Genomic DNA, 14,543 nt, shown 5'->3' with positions numbered 1-14,543 from the left:
CCACATGAAGGCACTCAGGATGATCTGCTCCATGATCTTCCCTGGCACCAATATCAGGCTGACAGGTGTGTAGTTCTCCACATCCTCATTCTGCCCCTTTTTATAGATAGGTGTCACATTTGACTTCCAGTCACCTGGGACCTCCCCAGTTAGCTAGGACTGCTGGTAAATGACTGACAGTGGCTTGGTGAGCATGTCCACCAGCTTCCTCACTTGAGTGTGGATCCCATCCAGCCTCATAGTCTTATGTGCATCAAAGTGGTGTGGCAGGTTGCTGACCATTTCACCTTGCATTATGAGGGCTTCATTCTGCTCCCTGTCTTCCAGCTTAGAGGGCTGGGTAACCCTGAGAACAGTTGGTCTTATGTTAAAAACTGAGGCAAGGAAGACATTAATACATCAGCCTTTTCCTCAACCTTTGCCACTATATTCCCCCACATTCAATAAAGGATGGAGATTTTCTTTAACCTTCTTGTTGCTGATGTATTTATAGAAACTTTTTAAGGTCTTTTATGACAGTAGCCAGAATTAGTTCTAGTTAGGCTTTGGCCCTTCTCATTCTCTGCTTGCATAACCTCATGACATTCTTGTAGTACTTCTGCAAGTTGCTAAGGTCATAATGTCTCCTTCTTTGGCCTCTCTTCTTACTTCAGGGATCAAAAACTTTTCTTTTATAATTGCTATGCCCAAGACAGCCTCCAACTATCATATCACCCACAAGTCCTGTATTTGTGAAAAGCTGGTCCAGTGAAGCACCTCTGCTGGTTGAGTCATCTGTTTCAGGAAGTTCTCCCACACAGTCCGGGAACGTCCTAGGCTGTTTCCTTTCTGATTTATTGTATTTCCAGCAGGTATCTGGTAAGTTTGAAATCCCCCAAAAGAACAGGGCTAGTAATCATGGTGCTTCTCACAACTGCTTATAGCATATTTTGTCTACTTCTTCATCCTGGTTGGACAGTCTGTTACAGACTACCACTAGGATACCTGCCTTATTTGCCTTATTACCCCCGATTCTTACCTATAAACACTTCACCCATCATCAAGCTCTATGTAGTCAAAACACTCCCTGACCTCCAGGGCTACCCCACCACCTCTCCTTCCTTGTCTTTCCCTTCCAAAGGATTTATAGCCATCCATTGAAGCACTTCAGTTCTGTGGGTCATCCCACCATGTTTCTGTGATGGCAATTATCATAGCTTTCCTGCTGCACAGTAGCTTCCAGCTCTTCCTCTTTGTTTCCCTCTTTTCCCTGGCATCTCATCACAGTTTTTAAAATGCTCTGCCTACAGACTGTTGTTTTGTTTTTTTTTTTTTTTTTTTTTTACTCAGAGTAGTGGGCTTTGTACATTGTTTTGTATGTATGTTGTATGTATGTTTTCCTAGTACAGTTTCTACAGAGGCTTTGCTAAATGTGAGAAAAGCTGTTGTAGTTCACTGCTGGTTTTATATGTAAGAAGTCCCTGAACCTAGCTCTGGATACAATTGGTGATGTTTTCCTAAAGTTCTGGGTCATGGGGGCTGCAGCTATATATAGGGTGATAGTAAAATGTGAATTTTCAGGCTTGGAAATTCAATGATAAAGACAAAAATAATAATAGTAAAATTCTCTTGTGTAATGGGATTAATCTTTCCAAGCTGTTAAGTGCAAACTGATCCAGTAAGTGCAGAGAGTAGAACGGGTTAGGAGGTGAATTTTGTCTGTCTTTGCTAAGACTGCTTGTGCTACCACACAATTTTAAAAGCTTGTTGGCAAAATGGAGCTGTTAGTTCCGGGTTCATGCAATCAATCTAAATAAAGTCTGACCCTTATTATCTTTTTTTTTTTTTCTTTCAGGCTTGTCTAACACTACCTTGAGCCAAATTCCTAGACTGGTTGGTGCTTTCTCATGGAATCCCTGTGACTGACAAAGGAGAGATTGTTGTGGTAGGCATATGCCTTGACTGTCTTGACAACACTTGGCCAGGGCACAGGCAGATGCAGTTTCCAGTGCAGCCACTCTTTCATAGGACTCTTACCCCAACAAAAGCTGAGAGAGGGGAGAAAAAGAACCTGAGAGATGGGTTTTATAGTCTTTGGAACTGCTGTTTGGTTCTCCATAAAACTAGAAGCCACATAGCCTGAGGTACTATAGAGGAGGGAATTTGTCAAAATTTGATTTTAATTATGGATCTCTAGAATGAAAAGGGTTCATTTACCAAAGAAATGTAGAAAAACAACAAACTACATTCTAGTTACCTTCCTGGCAAAATCCAAGTCACAGAGAGACTTGTTTTGCTGTAGTTTGGCAACTATCTGAAAAGTGCAATTTTATGGTATTACCTAAAATGGGTTCACTAGGCTTTTATTTTTAAATCTCAACATATATATATACATATATATATATAAAATGTCTCTTTATATCTCTGTAACGGAGCCTGTTTTGCTTTCATATATGGTTCTTGATTTAATAGTTCAATTTCCCATGTACTCCATATGTCCCATGTTCTCCATACTCCAAATAAGGAAGTGGAATAATAAGCGTGATTTTCTTTTTGTGGTAGCTACAGTTCTATCTGTACTGCATAGCAAATTATTCATGTATTTGATCAATGTGTTTCCAGTCAGTAAAAAAAAAAGTAGTACATATTTATCTTCTTGTCTTTTAGAAGGCAGTAAAAATTCTATTTAAATAACTTAAGCCATTCTGTTTCTCTGTGGTTTGGAAAAGATCATCCTGCAAATATCACTAGATCTGCAATACTGCATTATGCTTGCTCTAATCATAGAATCAACTGGGTTGGGAAAGACTTCTGAGATCATTAAGTCCAACCCTTGATCCAGCACTGCTGTGGTTACTAACATGGTTATATGCAGAAATAATATTTTTAGATTCCTCATTTCCTTGTGAATTGCTGTTGGTAGCTTTTTCCCCAGCAATGCCACCTTTGTGTGCATGCATCTTCTGGAAGTAGCACTGAAAAGTCATACTTTCAGGCTCGCAGACTGTAATTTTTTTTTTCTCCTTTTCTTTGGAACTTCTATTCTTGGCTTAATTATCAAAATGTAATGGTGTTTTTGCTTGACTCTTTCTGATCACAGGAAAAACCTCTTGTGAAAACATAGTCATGACCTCATTGGTTTGTATTTGAGTTTTTAATGTAACAAACTGTGTGCTCACCTTGAGTAACATATCTTAATGTAAAGAAGTACTTCTTAATTGTATAGCTAGTTGAAATATTTCTCATTTAGATTTTTTTGTTCCCTTTTTTACTACCGAGTGGAAAAATCTGTATTGCCACATCTTTTTTTACTAGCAGAAAAACAAAATGGAAGGAGGTGAAGAAAAGAGATGTAAATTTCATTTAAAACCAAAATGTCTGATACTATTTTCCATATCCCTTGCTTAAAAAGGAAATTGAGGTTCAAAAAAATTGTACAATTTCATTGTTTTCTTCTTTAATTTAACTGATTGATTTAAAATATAAATAAAGAGAAGTGAAAATTATTTTTTTTAAGTCCTTCACAGTTTGGTCTATAGCTAGTTAATTGCTTTTATAAACTTTCAGCTTACAAGTAATTAGCATTTTGCCTACTTTTGAAAAGCTATAATAGAAACATGTAATTCATCTCTGATACTTAGAAAGTTAAAGAAAATCTCTATAACAGATTGAAAATGGCAAGTTTATATGTCTGTCCTTTTGGTCAATGATTTCTTTTTATCTTAAATAATTCCCCTCTCATTGTGTGATTTGCATTACCCTACATCATGTGTATTCAAGGAGTGACTATATCTCTTCTTGATCTCCATGTGTGAAGCAAATAAGCTAAAGTCCCCCAGCCTCTTTGCCTGGGTTCAGCTCTTCACTCCTCTCCTATAGAGTCCCATGCCTTTGGGTGTAGGTGGGAGTCTGCCTCTGTACCCATTCTCCACCATGTTCTTATCAGCAGTGCAGCTGGTTCTCACTGGTTGTGTATTTTTCTATTGGGGTGTTTCTGAAGATCCTCAAACCTCTCCAGGCACCATATCCCATTTTCTGAAACACAAGGGGAAAAATATGTGTGAAGTATTCTCTGGACCTGTATCCAGTCTCTTGGAAAGATATGCATGGCTGGTCTGTCTTTTTTCCCCGAAAGAAACAGAAACCTCAGTTGTGTGGCTGTTTGCTCTTGTTTCACATTTACCAGAACGTCTGTGATATTTTATGGACTTGGATGATCAGTGTGAGAGCAGCTCTGACATGTTGTGCACATACATAACTGAAATGTGCCTTGAGCTTTTCAGTCTTTCTGCTGCCTGCCAGCCCTATTTCACTGAAATGGCTCTGAAGGATTACTGGAATGGAGCATGTCCTGGCAGAGGTCTGTATTGGAAAATATTTGTGGCATATGGATGATCATGAGGTATTTGTGTAACGAACAAGAACATACCATACATAGCTCAGACGATTAATACAAAGCAGAGGAGTGTTGCCCTCTGATTTTCCTTGTCTGGCAGACAAGAGCCCGCCAATCCTATCAGTGTGATAGTGGGCATAGTGGCACAACTAATTGAACCTTCCTAAGCATCTAGAGAAAAACTTGTGCTCTTGTCATCTTTAAAGATGCTTTCAAAGATGTAACTTGCTCCTGCTCATTAGTAGGGAGAGAAGCAAGCAGATGGGGAAAGTCAGTGCTTGCCAGTAAAATGCAAAATTCTTCTCTAGTGATCTAGTGTTGGCTTGAAATTGTGGGATTTTCTAATAGAGTTGTTAATTTTATCTCATTGTTTATAACCTTTAAAATAGTTATAATGTTTTATTTCACTGTGGAAGGAAGCAATCAAAATATTTTGGCTTTGCCTTAGATAAAGATGTTTTCTAAGTAGCTGTCTGTAACCCTAGTGGTGGCTGAGACCTCTGTAACTGAGTCAGTGTACAATAATTTAGTGACAAGTGTGCAGTGTGGGTGACTCAGCTCCAGTGATACACTAATAATTATGGTGATAATGATATTATGTCTCAGCAGTAGCCAAAGGCACAGCTTGGCTCAGTCCAACTTAGAAAATGGATAGCTAATGAAATTTAATAAAAATGTAAATACAATCTGCCTGCAAAAGTCAAGTATTGCTTTTTTAGCCTGTGACTAGGGGGCAGAACTACATTGTGGAGGCGACAAACTCATTCTGTAGTGTTGGCCACAAAGTAAAATTTTATTTTAGTTATAGGATGTAAAACTAAACTTACTTATTAGCTTTAGTCACAAAAAATCTCCCCCAATAGCCGAGAAGGATTTGAAGGTTGGAAATACTTTTTTTTCAGTAAGGAAAATTTTAAAAAGTAAATTAGCTCATTCTCAAGCCATCTGCATTCCTTTATTTGCCTGGTTGTTTGTATATTTGGGTCTGGCTTGTGCAGAGCAACATGGAAGTGGTTCTGACCAGGTAAGGCTGTCTTGGTCTTCATGCTTTCTAATTCTTAGTTTTGAATGTCCCACTATTGCTGCAGAAGAACTTGGCATCCTATTGAAATGAATAGCTGTTGGTTACATTTTTGAGGCTTTGTTTCAAATACTGGAGGCTTTTTCCTTAATTTTTGTAGTTTTGGTGTTGCTGGATTGTTGTTTTTTTGAATGTAGTATTAGCTTCTAATAAGTTCAGATTGAAAAGATGTTTTGGGGTTCTATCATACATCAAAACCTGAAGGGGAGTTATTTCTCTCTTCTTTTTTCAGTCTGTAGAATGAAATCTGACTGCAAATGTTCACTTTTTTTTACAGATTTCACGTATATGTGAAATTGGCTTTTTGTATAGGTTGTTCCAAGTTCTGTGTAACTGGTCACCTTTCTGTTGTGATTGCAAGAGTCAGTGGAATTGGGGATAATTCTTTTCTTCCAGTTCAACAAAGTGAGAAGGGATAGGGGACACTGAGTACTGCAGATGCACAAAGCAACAGGGAAAAGCAGTAGGGTTCCAGTACTTTAAATTGTTGGAATGTACTTGCGATGTATGGAAGTAGGGAAGGAGGCACAAGTCAAGGCAGTTTTCTGCTCTTGTGTATTATGACCTTCATTAAGTTAGGCAACCACTGCATACTAGTCCTTTAAGCAATCATCTGTCTTGTGCAAAAGGGTCTTGTTGCTGCATAACAAAGTTCCTGAGCTTTCACAAGCTGTCTTCCACTTTTTCTGCTTCTTTTGAATGTAATGTACACAAATTCATTGTAGTGGTAACAGAAATTTTTCTGACTCTGGATTCAGACATCGATCAGAGAAAATTAGGAGCCCCACTGCAGTTTTTTGTTCTCCTGTTAGTGTATTGATCCCAACAGGAACTGATAGCTCTCTCCATGTTTGCTGTCATCTCAGCAATATTCCCCCTATCCCCAGTAGTTAGAAATTAAGTTCTTCCTTTTTTCTTCTGGCTTGCTTTTTGCACATCTCAATCCAGTTTCACTTTCCTATAAAATTTGCAGGTTGACTTGAAACAACACTTCAGAATAAGAACTACCAGTAGGAATGAAGCTGCTGAAGAGCTCTGCATCTCAGAAAGGAACTGTCCACTTCATCCTTTTCCTTTTCCATTGTGGTAAAAGGCTGATTTACAGCTTGTTGTATTAATTAGTTCTCCTTTTAATGTCTTTGTCATATCTTGATGTGCTTGTTCCCATTTCTGTAAAACCTTGAACCCAGTCCTGGAGAGAAAGCAGGTTGGTGGCTGGTCTGTCACAGACATAAGCTGAGCTGCATAAGCAAAGTATTTTTCTCAGGGACTATGGAAAGAACTTCTCGAGGAACTCAGAGCCCTCTCAAACCTCACTACTTGCTGTTCCAAGGACAACAGCCACTTTTCAACCACACTTTCTTTTAACCAAAAACAAAACCAATCTGCACAGAAGAAAACATTTCATTTTGAGTATTAGTAGAAAAGGCAGGAGAGAGTACAAACAGTCTGTAAACTGGATAATTATATTGCTTTATGCAGTACATGCCACTTTGCCTGCTTTTTCCATCTACTAAGTCTCTGACCACTGCTGGCATTGCAGCAATCCAGACCTCCTGGTTATTTCAGGTCACTAGCAGGTATTGGTGCATGCTCCTCAGACAGGCTCAGGTGATTGAAATCTATGCTAGAAGTTAAGCTCAGTTTGTCACTCAGTACTGAAGTGTTGTACCCAAGTGCAAGAGCCTGTATTGCTGTCCAGCACCCGGGAGAAGAGATCTCTGCCCAGCAACCTGAATTCTTCCTCCAGAGCCATTTTTGTGTCCATAATTGGCTCCTTCTGTATTGCTTTCATTATTTTTATATTTTTTTATCTTTATTAGCCATTTTTACAAATGGTTGATTACTTTTATTAATTTCTAACAATCACAGAAGCCCCATGTAGAAAGCTTGTGCGTTGTTTTTAAATCTAGTATTTAGGTGTTTCCTGGTCTGCATGTCCTTCTCATTTTCACAATCTCCTGTAGGCCTTCATTAGTAGGGTTTGGGGTTTTTTTGTTTTTTTTTTAAAGTATGGAAAGACTATGAATGTGCGGGTAGTTACTGACCTAGTGGTGTTCTCAGTCATATTCCCAAACTCCCCATTAACTCAACTGTGTAACATCAGAGGTTTAAAGTTTGTGGCAAAATGTGACTTACAGCTGGTGCAGTATGTCTGATGCTAAAAAATCCCTATTCTCTGTCTAGGACAGAGTTTGATGCGGATGAAAGAAACCCTGAATTTCCCATATTCTGTTGCATTGTGGAGTCTTCCTACACTGCTCTGCTCTAGCCTTTCCCACCTAAGTGAGTTCTGAAGCCCACCAAACACCTTCGTTTAAGCTATGATGTTCTTGCTCCCATCTTTGCTGACCACTGTAAAGGAGATAAACTGCTTTGTGTATCCAGTTTTTGAACAAATGGTTTGTTCCAACTCTTTTGGAGAAGCAGCAGCCAGCTACTGTGCTCTTCCTTCTTGGTTTTTTTGGTTGGTTTTTTTTTTGTTTGTTTGTTTTTGTTTTTTTGTTTGTTTGTTTTTTTAAACATAGCACTACTTTGCTCTCTTGAATCTTATTTAATTGGTTTCCTACTGGAAAGAAACTAAAGAGCTGCCTTTGCCAATTAACTAGGACAAAATACTCTGTAGACAATGTAGGTTAACCAAGGATTTCCGAAAAGAGATGTGGGATAGCTTTGATGGTTAAGCACTTCTTTGGTGGTGGATTCTTGTCATTAAATATGGAATAGGAATTCAAAATGTTCCAGGTTCAGTTCCTTCCTTCTGGATTTCTTTTTTCCTGTGTAATTTTATTTGACAAACTACTTAATCCTAAAAGCATGTACAGCTCTTAACTCCTAGTCAAGCATTTATTGTCCTTGGACCAAAAGAACCCCAAAACCCAACAAAACCTTCAGACCTGTGACACAGCTTACTCATGTAGTAGACTATATTTAGGAGAATTAATAGCCATATTTGAAATTAAATTTCTAATTTTGGCCTCCCAGATTGCTAGGTGCAATAAAATAAACCAAGAAAGGGCAATCAGATTGAGTTTGTTACTAGGAATATCTAAAAACAAACCACAAAAGCTAATTTTAAACAGTGAGTTGTAATCCGTGCTGTTTGGTTTAGAACCCTGGCAGCAATTCCTTTCCAAATATCTGTTTTAAACTGGTGGGTTAGACCTCTGTGACTGCTTTTTCACAGTGTCCTTAACATAAAACACTGTGGTGACCATTAAAGTAAATAGGAAAAAGTAACAATTACAGAACTTACCCCCCCCCAAAAAAAAAAAAAAGATTTATTTTTTTAGTACAGTGGATTCCCTTTAAATAGAGGGGTATGTTTCAAGAGGTGGGTGGTGTGTGTGTACTGTGTTACTTGGCTGGGACCATAATGAACGACCTCATCTGTGATCTTCCCAGAAGCTGGAAAAGAGGGCAGGCTTCCGTGGTTTATATCTTGTTTGGTTTGGAAAAGCATGAGTTGAACTTGGAGAGTTTCCTGCTATCTAAAATGTTCAACACTTGACCTCTGGAAAGCATAGAATATCTCTACCTACCATTTTTAATTCAGCCTTTTTAATTGTAACTTTTTCGAGTAAAAAGGCTTTTTTTTCTTTATTTAACATTGTTTGAATGTTAAGTGGTTGATCTTGATTTCTTTAGGCTGTGTACAAAAGGGTGGAAGCTACAGGAGTCAGAACTGCTGAAAGAGTGTTTCAGGAGTCTGGATAAAATGGTTGCCCCCTACATTCGGCTGCTCAGCTGTTTTCTGAGGCAGAGGATTTAGTACCAAGGCTATGATCATTAGTTGAATTGTCTTATAACTTGTTTGTATTGATGTTAACTTCTTTAACCTCTGGTCCACCTCAGTGTACACTGTGCAAACATAAAAATTAAAATCTTTTTCCCACAGAGGAATTTGCAGTTCATTTGTGTTAATAAACTGGTTGGGACTGTGCAGAGCACCCATGTGATTATCTGTCAAGCTCCTGAAAAGGTTTTTTCAGACATAACTCATGTCCAGGGTGAAAGACTTGACATAGATGTTTTGCAAGCAAAGGGAGAGAAGCATATCTTCAAAGAACTTAGTCTTCTCTTGAGTCTTGTTTTTGTAGGACAAACTTTAGTCACCTTTTAGGTAATGGACTGGTCACTTGGACCTCTGGAAGGAGCTTATTTTATGAAGAGGCTTTTTTGTGTCAATGCTTTATATGTAAGTATCACTGCTTTATTTGTTTCCTTCTTTAGGAGATAAAACAACAAAATTATGATTCCATTAACTTCCTTTAAAAACCACAGAGACTCACTGAAAAAAACTCTTTGTTTCAATGTTTTGTTTTTAATTCTTTTCTTTGTAAACCCCTAGAATGATGACCAGAAGCTTAAGCTGCCCCAAAAATGTTTTTTGCCTTGCCAGAATAAGTCTATGCAAATTTCTCTTGCTTTATGCATCAAGCCAGGTCTCTCTGCTGGGAAACTGAAGAGTGAGTATGTGTTTTCTATCCCTGTGCCCAGTGTGCTCTGTGATAGTAAGCAGGTCAGCACTGTGACCCACAAGATGCATAGCAAGGGCTGTGTTTCAGCATCCTTCCTGCCCCCATTCACAAGCAGGTAGGAGTTACAGATAGAGCAGGATGCAGGCAGTTTGAACGGAGATACAAACCAAAACTGCTCTGACAAGTGTGCAGCATGGGGTATATCCAAAACTCCAGGACTGACTACCTGTTGCCATGTCTTTGTTAATTTGGGAAGGGAGTTAATATGGTCTGGGAGTGCTGAGAGACAATGCAAAATGTTAGCAGGCAATTCCTATCTTGAGTAGGCTGTCACTTTTTCCTGCACACTGAATCTACAGCAAAGCTAAGTACTCTGATCACACTGGGTATTTATATATTGCTTCATTGGTACCTGATGTGTTCCCTCTTTAGCAGGATGATCTATATGGGTATGTAGAAGGTGTAATGGACTAAGTACCTTCAGTTTTTTCTTTATAACAATACAATTTATTTTTCTTGCAATTCAAATCTATTTTGCTGATATGTTAGCTTTTTGACTTTTTGATAGCTTATTCTATAGAGTTGGTATATTCCTGCAGCAATTTTTGACATCTCTTCTGCTTGGGTAACTCAAAAGCCAAGTCTCTTCCATAATAATAAAAGGTTAAAAGTCCAGAAGGTCTTAATCATAGAATCACAGAATGGTCACTGTTGGAAGAGACCACAGGGTGTCATTTGGTCCAAGCTCCCTGCTCAAGCAGGGTTATCCTAGAGCACATTGCCGAGGATTGTGTCCTGACATTCTTGAATATTGCCAGTGAGGGAGATTCCACAACCTCTCTGGGCAACCTATTCCTGTGTGTGGTCACTGCACAGTAAAGAAGTTCCACCTCATTCAGGTGGAACTTGCTGTGCATTGGTTTCTGCCTGTTGCCTCTTATCTTTATTAAATGGATTAATTGGGAGGGAAAGCCCTTTGCCACTGTATAATTACCAGTAGTTTGTTCTTAAGGTTTTGTTAGAAATGAGGAAAGAAAAACTATAGTTCACACATCCAAAAGCATCTTAATTTAGTACAATTAATCAGTGAGTTAAAGGAGAAAACTAAATGGAAACTAGAAGTAATAAACCAAAGACCAGTACCTATTGATTTTTGAGCTGTGTTCAAGCATACAGAGTGGTACAGGGAAAATCCCAATAGCATTCCTCTGCGTGTGTTCCCAAAATCAAAGGCCTGTAACTTATTGTACTTGTTACCTAGACAAGGGGAACCCTGAAGGGAGTGTTTCCACTGTGGTGATCCTGTACTCTTTCATTTCTTCCCTGTGATGCTTTCAGCTGTCTCTACATGCCCTTAGTGCTTCAACCTTTGGTTTTGGTATCTATGCCTGTGTGGTTGCAGAGGCATTAGGCACAGTCTCTGCCACGTGCAGATGGGGTGCTAGAATGCTGCTGCTTTCTGCAGTAAACAAGTGTTATATATGTGTTGTATTGCTAATGTTGTGAAATGTGGGGAGGGAGGGAAAAACAACAATGAAACAGGAAGCATTACTATGCAACAGTAATGTTACTGTGAAGGATTAGAGCTGGGGCTTGATGTAATGTAATACTTTACACCTCTGAAATTACTGTAAGTGGTGATTCTCTGCAGAGGAGAAGTGAAGGAAAACATGTACTTAGACAGCTAATGCACTGCTCATCCATCCATCCACTGCTCAGCCTATGTGTTGTGGTAGGTACCAGCTGATGTGTCTGACTGAGGCATGACTAAGCTGTGTGAGCTGCTCAGTTACGCAGTCAGTTTGAGGCAGAAGAGGTTATCAGAAGTTTTTTTTGTGATTCAGGTGATATTCTAATCACCAGACTGTCAGTTTTTGGTGCATGCAGTCTTAGTGGTTCACACTGACGTTCTTACTTTCTCTTGATTGTGTTTGTTGAAGGTCTTGCAAGATGAGTGCTAAATGACTTGACTAGACCATCACATTCTAAGAGAAAGAAACCAGACCAAATTAAGCACCTGCCCCAAATTAAAGTGTTGTTCTATAATAAGAATCTGTCTTTTAAGTTTCCTAACCCATGTGAGTGACCTGTCCTTGAACAGGCAACAGGTCTTAAAACTAACATGGGAGCTGTTGTTCAAACCTGAGCTCCGCTGTTGGTATGCAAGTGACAGACCCCGAGTGGGTTTGTGGTGGGTTTTTCAGTCCTGTGTACTCTGTTCCTCATCTGAGACTTGTAAAGCACAGTGGAAGTACAGCGTGTCCTAAGCATGCATTTTTTCGTAGTTGCAAGTAAAGGGACAGTTTTGATTTCCTTTTGACTGGTGGGCCAAGTGTCTCAATCAGAACTGGGGCTCCACTCCCCTTGCTCATATTTGCAGTTTCTCAGTAACTTTGCATAGCTTTAAATGTGGTTTCTAGATCTAAGCTTCCATGACTTTTTTCTCTTTCCCCGGATGAAGAAAACTCTCACAGAGCTCAAGCTTGATGTTAGTTGGACTTTGTGTAAACATACTTTTCTGAGTCAACTATGAAGAAGGAAAAAGCTTGTGGTATGTTAAAGTTTGAAACTGCTGCTTACTGATTTACTGCTGTCCTGGAGACAGCCCAGAGTGTACTAATTCATTAGTTCTTGTAAGCAGAGAGGAGGGAAAGAATAGGAGGAAACAAGGAAAGGGGTGGAGGGGAAAAGAGTTGGGGAAGAGAAAGAAACATGGGGAAATACAAGGGGTGGGAGGAAAGACATAGCAAAGCCGTTGTTTTTGAGTGGGTGCCTTAGGAATTTCTGGAAAACAATAAAATAAAATGTTACCCTAGAAAGCAGTGAAATTGTCTGTGCCCTTCTTATTACTTTGGCCTTCACATGCTATAACATTATCCAATCTCGACTGACTTCTGACAGATAGTGTTTGGGGGTTTTTGCAGTTGAGTTGCATGCTTTGGTTTCAATTGGCTTTACAATCAGTCTCTTTTAGGTTGGTTTCATCTTGCCTCGCTTTCAGATCTCTTCTGTGTGCAGTTGATCTTCCTGTCTCTAAAATACTCAGAGCTTAAACATGTTGACTGTTAATGATTTAACCTATGGCTTTCCACACTTTTGTATGGGTTTAGTGGTTGCCACAATAATACATATATGGTACCTTGGTATTGGCCCCAATATTCAAAGGCAGTGGTTCACTACAGTAAAGTAAAAAAAAAAATTATGGGAATTTTTAATAAGAATTTTAGTAGGTTCATGACTCTTAAAAGCAAGTGAGATGGGCAGGCTCATTCTCTCCAGACCAAAATGTGGCACTTGTGGCAGTTTCAGATCCAGTTGATACACCAGTGCTTACAGCATCCAGGCTTTTCCTCCTGTATGATGGGGACGGAGTTTTCCCATTCATCATGGATGAGGATGTTTTTAAAATGCATGTCCTCTTGACCTAGCTGTTTCAAATTACCATAAGGTCTTGTGTCTCTGGCTGCTGAGGGTGCTCTGAGGTGTGCTGAGGGCCTGGGACTCCAGTGCTGGGAAATGGAAGGGTGCAAAAATTTCTCAGCTTTTCCCTGAGGTGCTCTGCTGCTTTTGTAATCTCTTGGATAGCAAACATTGATTAGACACATGAGTTCTGGGCAGTGTTCCTTAGTATTTTCACACTTGTCCTTTTATTCATGCCATATTTTGGGGATATTGAATGTTTGGGACATAATGCAGTGGAATTCCACTTCAATTGTTATTTTACTCTGTACAACAAAATACACTACTTCCAAGAACAGCCAGGAAGATGATCTATTTTTTTCTATTTTCTCCTCATTTCTCTCCTGTCTTTCCTGTTCTCTGTTGTCTGTCTTCTTACTCCTTTTTTTCTTTTCATTAAATTTCTTTTTCTCCACACCTTTGAATCTTCCCGTTCTTTCCCTTCTGCCTGACCATTTGCCTTTCCCATCTACAGTTTTTCAGATGGAGTGATTTTTTGTTTTCTCTTTGAAATGTTTTCAGCCCTGCCTACAGGGTTTGAATAACAACCTCACCCAGTTTATTTCAGGTTGCTGCTGTTTGGCAATGCTTCAAGAAGCCACAGTGGCACCAGAGCTGGTGACAAACACAGGAAAATGCAAGGTCAGGAAAGTCTTTGGCTCTGTCACATTATTCAGCAGCTGTATTTTTTGGAATATGTGCAGGGATCTAGCTCTCTGAGGCACTTCTACATGGACAGATGATGAGTTTATGGCATTTCTTTTGGAATTTTAAAAATCTGTTGTTTTCTGCCTTTGTCTCCATAGTATCTTTTTCTCTCTACCCACCCATGAATTTAATAGGCAGTATTGTCATATACATCCATAGATCTAGAAACTGACCACTAATTTCTAATATTTAAAACCTTTCATGATCAGTAATCAAGCCGTGTTGTCTAAGGTTTGGGGTTTTTTGCTTTATATGATGCTCTAATTTCTCTGGAAAAGAAACAAGAAGTTTTTAGCCAGGTATTTAGCAAAGAAATTGTTGTGTGGTTTGTTTGTTTTTTTTTTTTAAACTTTCTCGAGCAATGACTTGTCCCCAAAGCAGTACAGTTTTGTACTCATAATGGTATTGTTCAAATACCTTTCATTAGTGAAAAACTAAA

General features: G+C 39.0%; 1 protein-coding gene across 2 annotated transcripts in view; it reads left to right on the top strand.

The window, feature by feature from the left end:
• RNF144A (ring finger protein 144A) overlaps positions 1-14,543 on the top strand; it is a 64,976-nt gene that overhangs the window by 16,301 nt on the left and 34,132 nt on the right. The window contains exon 2 of one of the 2 annotated variants that reach the window (XM_027737435.2): positions 1,835-1,924. The exons of the other annotated variant lie outside the window; for it this stretch is intronic. The gene's annotated coding sequence lies outside the window, so the exon portion shown is untranslated. The remainder of the gene's footprint in view (positions 1-1,834; positions 1,925-14,543) is intronic. 2 annotated transcript variants of the gene reach the window in all.

Source organism: Pipra filicauda, unplaced genomic scaffold, assembly GCF_003945595.2.
Source record: "Pipra filicauda isolate LSUMZ 115617 unplaced genomic scaffold, ASM394559v2 scaffold248_size1969534_pilon, whole genome shotgun sequence".
Classification (NCBI taxonomy): Eukaryota; Metazoa; Chordata; class Aves; order Passeriformes; family Pipridae; genus Pipra; species Pipra filicauda.
This window is presented reverse-complemented; position numbering and strand designations above follow the sequence as displayed.